Source organism: Triticum dicoccoides, chromosome 4A (assembly GCF_002162155.2).
Source record: "Triticum dicoccoides isolate Atlit2015 ecotype Zavitan chromosome 4A, WEW_v2.0, whole genome shotgun sequence".
Classification (NCBI taxonomy): domain Eukaryota; kingdom Viridiplantae; phylum Streptophyta; class Magnoliopsida; order Poales; family Poaceae; genus Triticum; species Triticum dicoccoides.
In genome coordinates this window covers 466,837,242-466,847,665 of record NC_041386.1, presented here as the reverse complement: position 1 = coordinate 466,847,665, position 10,424 = coordinate 466,837,242, and positions in this window count along the sequence as shown.

Below are 10,424 nucleotides of genomic sequence, written 5' to 3'. Positions count from 1 at the left end.
TTATTAAGGACTTTACCGTCCAAAGAGTATGGTTGATACCGTAGACGGTGTGGAGGAACACTCCGGTGTGAATCCGATATCGTCTACGGGCGATGGGGGAACCTCGGTCTCTCGTGAGGAGTTCAATGTGGCCTTGGAGACATTGAAAACCTCCATGACGACCGAAGTTGAAAGCATGTTTACTAAATTTCTTGAGGGGCTTAAACTATCCACCGCACCGTTGAAAGTGGGTGACCCCGCCAACAAGGTGACGGATGCTTTCCCCAACAAGGGGGGAGCTATAGTGAAAAGGCTCCTTCTTCTAGTGGTAAGAATGGCACCGGCATCTTTGCCCATGTGGAACCACCACTTGTTTATGGTGGACCGGTTCCTTCCACTCATTTGAATCATGCCAGTCCTCCCCCTAAGATTGTGAAAAATGAGGACTTTGATTCTTGGGTTTACCGCTTTAAACGTCATTTAAATCATGTGAACACTAACCTTTGGAGAATCATTGAAGAATGTTTTTATCCGCATGATCCAAGCAACTTCACTCCTCGAGAAGCCACGGATAATCAATTCAATGAGAATGCTCTCTTCATCATTCAAGATGCAATTCCACCCGAAGACCTACCTCATCTTTGTCCCTTCGCCTTGGCCAAAGATGCATGGCATTGTGTTGTCTCTCTCTACCAGGGAAGCGCAAACATTCAATGCTCCAATTATGAAGTGGTACAAGATGAGGCTGATGAGTTTGCAATTAAAGAAGATGAAGAACCTCGTGAGCTTTATCGGAGAGTAACCAAACTCGCGGTCTCACTACGAGATCACGGGAGCAAGGACATGGATGACAATTGGATCAAGCGCAAATTCCTCAAGGCAATGATGCCCTATCACAAGGCCATGTCCTCCGTCATTCGTCAAAGACCGGATTTCCACACTTTGACCTCAAGCGAAGTGTTGGATGAGTTTGTGGCCATGAACATTTTGGAAAAGACCGCCGACAATGTGGTGCTCCGTTCTCAATGGGCAAAGAAGCCTAACCTTGCATTGAAGGCCAAGCTCACCGTGGAAGAAGAAGAAGAGGAAGAAGAGGAGAGCAACCCCAAAGATACGAAGTATGCATATCATGAACACATGGCACTTGCTTCAAGGCAATTTTGGAGCAAGAAAAACTTGAGGCCAAACTTTAGCAAAAGCAACTCGAGTGGCACAAGGGGCAAGCAACATGTAAGGACTTGATACAATTGCGGCAACGTGATTCATTTCGTTGCGGAATGCCCGTATGAGAAGAGGGAAGACAATGGTGGCAAGCTCATTCGAAAGGACAAGGCCAAGTCATTCCCCAATAAGAACAACTTCACCAAGAAGACTCCTCCCAAGGCTTTAGTTGTGCAAGAAGAGTACAATGAGGATGATGATGATGATGAAGATGGTGAGTCGGTTGCCATGGCCTCCATTGCCATTGCAACAACGTCACGGGTGTCTCTCTTCGACTCACCCAATGAGAGCATCACCGCCAAGTGCCTCATGGCTAAAGCCACCAACAAGGTAACCTCCAACATCAAAACTACCATCATTAATCATCCTTCCCCGACGGATAGCATTAATGAACTTGAGGGAGCTAATGTGGAGGCTAACGAGTTTGAGGCCTTTATGGGCAAACTCAAGGGAAAATCCAAGAAGCACTTTGTTGCTCTCTTGGAACAACTTGGTGAAGCCAATGACATGATCGAGGCTCATGAAGACACCATCTCTAAGATGGAAGGGCATAGTCGTGACTATGCCGATGAGATTTCAAATCTTTCCAATGCTCTTGAGGAGGAGCGTGGTCTTCGTTTGGCTCTTGAGGAGTCACACAACGTTGATCGTGCTAAGTTAAAGAAAGATTATGATCATGTCCTCATTGTTTCTCGTGTGCTAAATTCCGAGAAGGCCAAACTCGGGGTTGATCTTGCTAGACTCAAAGAGGAGTTTGATATACTTGACAAGGCCCACAAGGCCTTGAAGGGTATTCACGCTAGTCTCAAGGAGTCTCATGATCAACTCCAAGTGAAGCTAACTAAGGAGAAAACAACTTTTCCTCATATGGTTTTAATTGATAATGCAAATGCTACTAACCCGTGTTGTGAGCATATACATCTTGTTGAGGAAAATGCGAAGTTGAAGGAGCAACTTGAGAGAGGTCTTGTGACTTGCATACAAGGCAAGAAGAACCTCAACGATCTCTTGATCAACCAAAAGGGAGGTGTGGCCAAGGAAGGGGTTGGGTACGTGCCCGACTCCAGGAACAAGAAGAAGAATGACAAGACCAAATGACCTCCTCCCCTCATGCAAACCTTTGTGAGGGAGGAAGAGAGTGCCCCCGAGGAGAAGAAGAAGAACAATGTAAAGAAGGGCAATGTCACCCCTCTCAACAAAGCCGGCGATTTTAACCCTTCTTATGTGTTATGTCGTGCTAGTGATGGGCATGTTTATGCCAAATTTGTTGATCCTCTTCATGAGTACATTGAATGGTCTATTTGGGTTCCTAAGACCCTTGTTACTAACATCAAAGGACCCATTACAAAATGGGTACCTAAAACCAAGCACTGATCTCTTGTAGGTGTTTGCTTCCGGTGGTGGATCATGGTTGCTCGATAGCGGAGCTACAAATCATATGACCGGAAGCAAGGACTTGGTGGTGGACGTGCACAAAGTTCCATCTATGCCCACCAATGTCGAGTGGGGTGACGCCTCATCTTCTAAGGTATTGGGACTTGGCAAGGTGGTCATCTCTCATGATCTCACGATCGAGAAGGTCATGCTTGTTGAGTCCCTTGCATACAATTTACTTTCCGTTCGTCAACTTGCTATCATGGGCTTTGTCACTTTCTTTGATATCGATACCGTGGCCCTCTTGTGGAGCAAGACTCTTAAAGTATCTTTTGTTGGGCATGTCGAGAACGGTCTCTATGTGATTAACTTTTCGGAGCGACCCACTAAGACCGCGACATGCCTAATGGCTAAAGTTGATGTGGGATGGCTTTGGCATCGCCGTTTAGCCCATGTCAATATGAGATCTTTGCAAAGTCTCCTCAAGGGGGACCATGTCCGTGGACTAACGAATGTTAGTTTTGCTAAAGATCGTGCTTGCAGTGCCTGTATCGAAGGAAAGCTACATGAGAAGGCTCACCCTCCCACGACTATCATTTATTCAAAGAGGCCTTTGGAGCTCCTTCACATGGATCTCTTTGGGCCTCCATCCTTCGATAGTCTTGGAGGTAGGAAGTATTGCTTGGTGATTGTGGATGACTACTCAAGGTACATGTGGGTGTATTTCTTCAAGAGGAAGAGCGAGACCCAAAAAACCGTCATTGACTTTGCAAATGAAGAACAACGTCAACACAATGCAAAGATCTTGACAATAAGAAGTGACAACGGCACCGAGTTCAAGAACTACACCTTGGATGAATTTCTTAGTGATGAGGGAATCAAGCATCAATATTCCGCACCATACACCCCTCAACAAAATGGTGTTGCAGAGAGGAAGAACCGGACGTTGATGGATGCGGCAAGGACCATGATGGCGGAGTTCAAGTCTCCGTACAACTTTTGGGCCGAAGCCATCAACACCGCATGTCATGCATCCAATCGGCTCTATCTCCGCAAGGGATTGAACAAGACTCCATACGAGATACTCACCGGTAATAAGCCCAACCTCAAGTACTTCCGGGTATTCGGGTGTAAGTGTTTCATTCTCAAGAAAGGTGTTCGGTTGTCTAAATTTGAGGCTAGAGCTTATGAGGGCATATTTGTTGGCTATGCTACAAACTCTCATGCTTACCGTGTCCTCAATAAATCCACGGGACTTATTGAGGAGACGTGTAACGTGGAGTTTGATGAGAATAACGGCTCCCAAGTGGAGCAAAGTGGCACTTGTGATGTAGGTGATGAAATTCCTCCCCAAGCCATAAGAAGAATGGGTGTTGGCTTTATCCTACCCATTGAGGAACCCCTTGTGGCCGAAGGAGAAGGACAAAGCTCCACTCAAGTGGAGCCATCACCAACCCAAGGCCCACACGCTTCCGAAGAACAACATGGAGGATCTCATCCTCAAGAACATGACCAAGGCCAAGATCATACTCAAGACGGTGTGGACACACCAAGTGATGCCCAAGATCAAGTTCTCTCCCCCGAGCAAGTTCAAGATCAAGAACAAGTTCATGACGGCGCTCAACATGATCAAGTAACCGCTCCTCAACTCACCACCGAGGAGGAATTAGAGCGTCGTGCCGCCAAGGTTGCTTCCAAGCTCTCCACCAAGGATCATCTCATGACGAATGTGCTTGGAAGCTTAAGAAAGGGGGTAAGCACTCGTAGACAATTAGCAAATTATTGGGAGCATCACGCATTTGTCTCTTGTGTGGAACCCCACAAGGTCTATGAGGCACTAGAAGATCCGGATTGGCTCAATGCCATGCATGAAGAACTCAACAACTTCGAGCGCAACAAAGTGTGGAGATTGGTGCCAAGACCGACCGGGAATCACAATGTCATAGGAAACAAGTGGATATTTAAGAACAAGCAAGATGCCCATGGGATCATAATTCGCAACAAGGCTCGTTTGGTAGCACAAGGCTACTCCCAAGTCGAGCGTATCGACTACGGTGAAACCTTTGCTCCCGTTGCTCGTCTTGAATCCATTCGCATGTTGATTGCATATGCTTCTCATCACAACTTTGAGTTACAACAAATGGATGTGAAGAGTGCTTTTCTTAATGGTCCTATTAATGAATTGGTTTACGTCAAGCAACCCCCCGGGTTCGATGATAGAGGCAAAGGTGTCCCGATGTTTCGATGAGATGGTGGCTATCGTTTCTGTGGGAGTCGACCTTGACGATCCGACTACGAACGTGCGAGACGTCGCGCCTTAGCAATCTCTAAACCAACTTCCGAGGGGTTATTGACCACGCCGGAGCACGATCAACCTGACCACGAGGGTCTGTTTCCTGCAAGCAAACGAAGAACAAGCAAGAAACTGAGATTGCAATCTGGATATTGCGAATATAGGATGAAAGCTTTATTGATCAAGGTGGGGTTCTGTGACGTCTTGGTCTGGTCGTTGGACACAAACGAAGTACGAGAAGTTGCATCTATGGCGAACTTTTAATCTAAACAAAACCCAAGTCTAAACGATGCCTTAAGGGCTATATTTATAGGGAAAAGAGAGGGGATTTTGTCCACCCTTGGCAAGGTGGGACTAAAACACCTCCTGTCGTTTTCCCTACAATATGGACTCTAAAAATATATTACATGGGCCTGGCCCAAAATAAGGTGGCGCAACACCAATAATAAGCTATGGACGAAATTTATGAAAGGCCATCTTGTATATTTCGTCCACCATCTTGTATGTCATCATGGTGGCTTCAAAGTCCGGAAATCTCCACTTGAACCTCCGTTCTTGTTCTGTTCGCACGCACCTTCATCTCCGTGCTTGACCATGCTCCAATGTTCAACCTTCTTGTCCATGCTAGACCCTTCAATTGCAAGCAGCACAAATGTATCTAAGTTAGGCAGCATCATATTCTCATGAACATTAGAAACATTACCAAGAAACGAAAGTACCTGATAATTTAATTGGCGTATCTGAGCTCTAGCAACTGTTCCAAGAGGTAAAACAGTAGGGGATATGGGTGTAACTGTGGTAGCCATGTCCTCATCATTTGAGGATCCCTACTTTCCCGATCATGTGTATCAACTCGATAAGGCACTCTATGGCCTTAAACAAGCCCCACGTGCGTGGTATGACCACCTTACCGAGTTGTTACAAGACCGTGGTTTTGAAGTTGGGCTAATCGACCCCACTCTTTTTACTAAGAAGGTCAAAGGGGAGTTGTTTGTGTGCCAATTATATGTTGATGATATTATCTTTGGTTCCCCTAACAAAGCTTTCAATGAGGAATTTGCCGCTCTCATGACCTCAAAGTTCGAGATGTCTTCCATGGGAGAGTTGAAGTTCTTTCTAGGGTTCGAAGTGAAGCAAATAAGAGAAGGAACATTCATCAATCAATCCAAATACACTCAAGACATGCTCAAGAGATTCAAACTAAGTGACGTCAAGCCGGCTTCCACTCCAATGCCCACCAAGTGCCAACTTGACTTAGATCCCAATGGTAAAGTGGTGGATCAAAAGGTATATCGTTCCATGATTGGATCCTTGCTTTACCTTTGTGCATCTAGACCGGACATCATGTTGAGTGTGGGAATTTGTGCATGGTTTCGAGCCGCACCTAAGGAAAGTCACTATGTGGCGGTCAAACGAATCTTTCGATATTTGGCTCATACCCCAAACTTTGGCTTATGGTACCCAAGAGGATCAAACTTCAAGCTTGTAGGGTACTCGAATTCCGATTGGGATGGAGACAAAGTGGATAGGAAGTCCACTTCCGGAGGGTGCCAATTCCTTGGTTGTTCTTTGGTAAGTTGGTCTTCCAAAAAGCAAAGTTGTGTGTCTCTCTCATCCACCGAAGCGGAGTATGTGGCGGCCGGTAGTTGTTGTGCACAACTATTATGGATGAGGCAAACTCTAAAGGATTACGGTGTCATTTGTGACAAAGTGCCTCTTTGGTGTGACAATGAAAGTGCCATCAAGATATCTCTCAACCCGGTGCAACACTTCAAGACGAAGCATATTGAGATTCGGTATCACTTCATCCGGGATCACATTAGGCGAGGAGAGATCGAGCTCAACTACGTCAACACTCATGATAACCTTGCAGATATCTTCACAAAGCCCTTGGATGAAGCAAGATTTCGCGAGTTAAGGCATGAGCTAAATATCATCGATTCGAGCAATGTTGCTTGAACCCTTGCACACCCCACCATACTCAATGTGTTGTCCTATTTAGATGTAGGCATGGACATAGGGGGAGTGATGTTCTCTCAATGAACTCTCCCTCCCCCATTATGAATAAATCAATCAAGTCTTTCACATTAGCCATGTTTGATGGTACTTGTACTTCAAAGACGAGTTTTGGTCATGGACCCAAGGATAATTCTTCGTGGTGCCATAACAATTGACTCAAACATAGGTGGCTACGGCCACCGCCCTCTCTTTTGGAGAGGTGGTGTCTCGTGGTTGGTTCATTTATTGTGTGCCTTTATGGTTTTGTGTGTTGTGTGGTCTTGTGGTGTCGTGTTGGCTCGGAGTGTTTTGTGCAAAGATCCAGTTTTTTTGTGTGCTCGAAACGTGCATCTTCTTGAGCTCACGGTACTAGCGCATCTGGCCGCGGTACTACCGCTTTGGGAGGCACTGTACTACCGCGCCACAACACGGTACTACCGCTCTGGTGCGATACTTCGGAAGTACCGCGCCGGGCGGTACTACCACGCCGTCGAGGGCGCGTGGGGGTTATGACTCGGGCATGGGAGTTCCAACTCCCCATACCCATTTTTTTTTCTCTCTCTCCACGTCTCTCTCTCTCAAGAACGGCGCCGGAGGCCCTCGCCGGATCTCCGTCTTCGGCCACTCTCCTCGGATTCCGACCGGTGGGATCGTTCCCCACCACTTCCTCTTGCCATGGACCAAGGTTTTTCCCCAAATCCCTCTTTTTCTTGGTTGTTCTCTTGCTTCTAGGTTTTTGGGGAGAAACTTGTCGTTCTTGAGATTTTAGGCCAAATCTGTGCAAGAGTAGGATGTAGGAGAGTCGTGATGCGTAGGAAACATACTTGATATGCTGTCTTGTGGTAGCTTTGTCCAACCGTAGTACCGCCATGGTTTCACAGGCTTTTTCAGATTTGAACCTATTCAGATCTGACGCGGTGCGGTACTACCGTGCCTAATACACGGTACTACCGCTCTTGCGGTACTACCGCCCGTCAGGTGCGGTACTACCGTACCGTGCGGTACTACCGCTCTGCAGACGCGGTACTACCGTGCCAGCCGCGACACTAAGGTCGTACTACCGCTCCTACACCCAGTACTACCGTGATCTTGCATGGTACTACCGCGTCTAAGAGCCGTACTACTATCTTAGCTCCGCAGCACTTGGCAGTACTACCATAGGGATCAAATCTCTCTCTAGGCATTTATCATGTGTGCTTTCTGCTTGTTTCACTTGCTTTGTTGTGGTCTTTGCATTAATCTCTCTTGGCTGTTGTGGGTGTTTTTGCGTTCTGTGTCTCAGGTGGTGGCTCTCGCCGTTCCAATCCCAGTCGTGACACTGGCTCCAAGTGTCTGCGCAACCCCCAAGATGAAGCCCCAAAGGGCTCCAATGCCCCCAAGCGCAATGTCAAGACCACTGTCAGCAAGCAAAAGGAACCTGCTAAGGGCATGGACGAGATTTCTGTCACTTAGTATGTCGAACGCCGGAGGGTCAATCCCTATGTGACTCCTCGGGCTGTGCTCAGAGGCACTGAGATGTTCTGGAACAAGCAACAGGTTCTCATCTATCTGTATGTAATCAAGAGCAAGCAGAATACATTCGTGGAGGTCAAGTGGATAGACATGCGTCACATGCGGAAGGACAAGTTTCATGACTATTTTGGAGAGGCTCTGGACTTGGTGGAGCAGTTTGCTATTGAGCCGGTGATCTCTTTTCATCATGACTATGACCCTGAGCTCATCTGTCAGTTCTTTGCCTCAGTGTACTTTCATCCCGGGGAGGAGCGGAGGATGACCTGAATGACCAATGGTCGTCAGCTGTCTGCTACATGGAAAGAGTTCATGGATCTGCTGCACATTCCTGATGACGGGCTTCACACCCCCGTTGGTGTTCGCCCCCATGCCAACTCTGAGTCTGCCAACAAGAACCTGCTTCAGCCCTTCCTTGTTGAGAAGGTACTCCCCAATGGCAAGTCATCTTGGGTGTTAAACTCCTTTCTGGATATCATGCATCGCATCTTCCGCAACACTCTGTTCCCACGCATTGGCGGCAAGGACAAGGTACAGGCATATCTAGTGGACATGTTGCTCTTGTGTGCAGAGGCACGTTCTTCTTAGACTCAGCCACTTAATGTCTCACACATCATGTGGTGTGAGCTTCGGTTTGCGGTGTTCACTCGCAAGGTACCTATCTATGGACCGTACCTGTTTCTGCTGCTCTCCACCACTTGGGAGAAGATGTACCCAGGTGATGAGTTCCTTGCTCCAGACTGGATTCGCCATGAGTCCATCAGCCTCCGCGTCAAGCCCAACTGGGCCAACACCACTACCCGTGCTGAGGCCTCTTCTGCTAGGAGGGCTGCTGGTGAGGGGGAGGCTGCTGCTGCTGAGAATGTTGCTGAGGACCGTGCTGCTAGGTCTACCACTTCTTCCTCTGAGCCGTCATGGGCCAAGAAGCTAAAGGACAAGATGAAGACTCTCTTCTGCATGTAGGCGAAGGGACAGTATAGGGCTCATGTGGCAGACAAGGAGAGTTGCCGCCGTGACAAGAAGGTTATGAGGCTCTTTGGAGAGGATGTGTCTGGCGGGTGTGAGGACGTCATCACACCTGAGGCTGCCTGGATGTCAAAGCAGGGATACAAGTGGACCAGTTCAGAGGATGACCTCGAGGAGACTATCCCCGCCGCTGAGTCTGACGAGGAGCACGAGGAGCAATGGGACGACTTCTCTGCCTGAGCCACCCCGTGTGTGTAGGTGTCCTCTCTGCCTTTTTGGCATCTCGATGCCAAAGGGGAGAGAGTGTAGGGATTTGCGTTGTGTCGTGCTTGTTGCGTTTATTTGCTTTGTCTTTTGGACCTCGTTTGTGCTTGGTTGCTCTTGTTTGGTTTGTGCTTTCAAGTCCTTTCCTTCATATGGTGTAAGACATATGCACTTTATCTATCGTAGTTAACTTATATGTGTGCTATCTTGTCTAGTGATAGATATGCCTTGTCTCTATAATATAGGGGGAGCTCTGTTCCTAGTATTCGTGTGCCATGTAGTCCATAGCACTCATCTAGGTGGCACACATCTAGGGGGAGCCCGTCTATATTATAGAGAGGAGGGGTTTGCATTTACTTAATAGTATTTTCTTTGTGCAAATCCCGTTTTGTCATCAATCCACCAAAAAGGGGGAGATTGTAAGGACATATTTATCCCTAAGTGTTTTAGTGATTGATGACAACACATTTGCGGACTAATCGTGTGCCATGAGTATTCCAGACACTTCTTTGCTAGGCACAAGACGATTGGGTGCACCTCGAAGACTGACGAAGACGACGTCTTTTCTATGTTTCTTTTTGGTGGATTTGAGTCGTAGGAAAGCCGTCCTATTAAGAGGGGGTCCGCGTTGGAAAGGTTTGGGTGGAATCATCACGTACACGTCTCCTTCTTATCCCCTCCTTATTCCTTGGAGCTTCCTCCGCTTTCTTGCCTCCCTTGTCTGGCTGCCGTGTTGGTTGCGGTAGTACTGCTCCCAGGTCAACGGTAGTACCATAGGCATCCGCGGTAGTATCGCGCTGTGGCGCGGTAGTACCGCAGG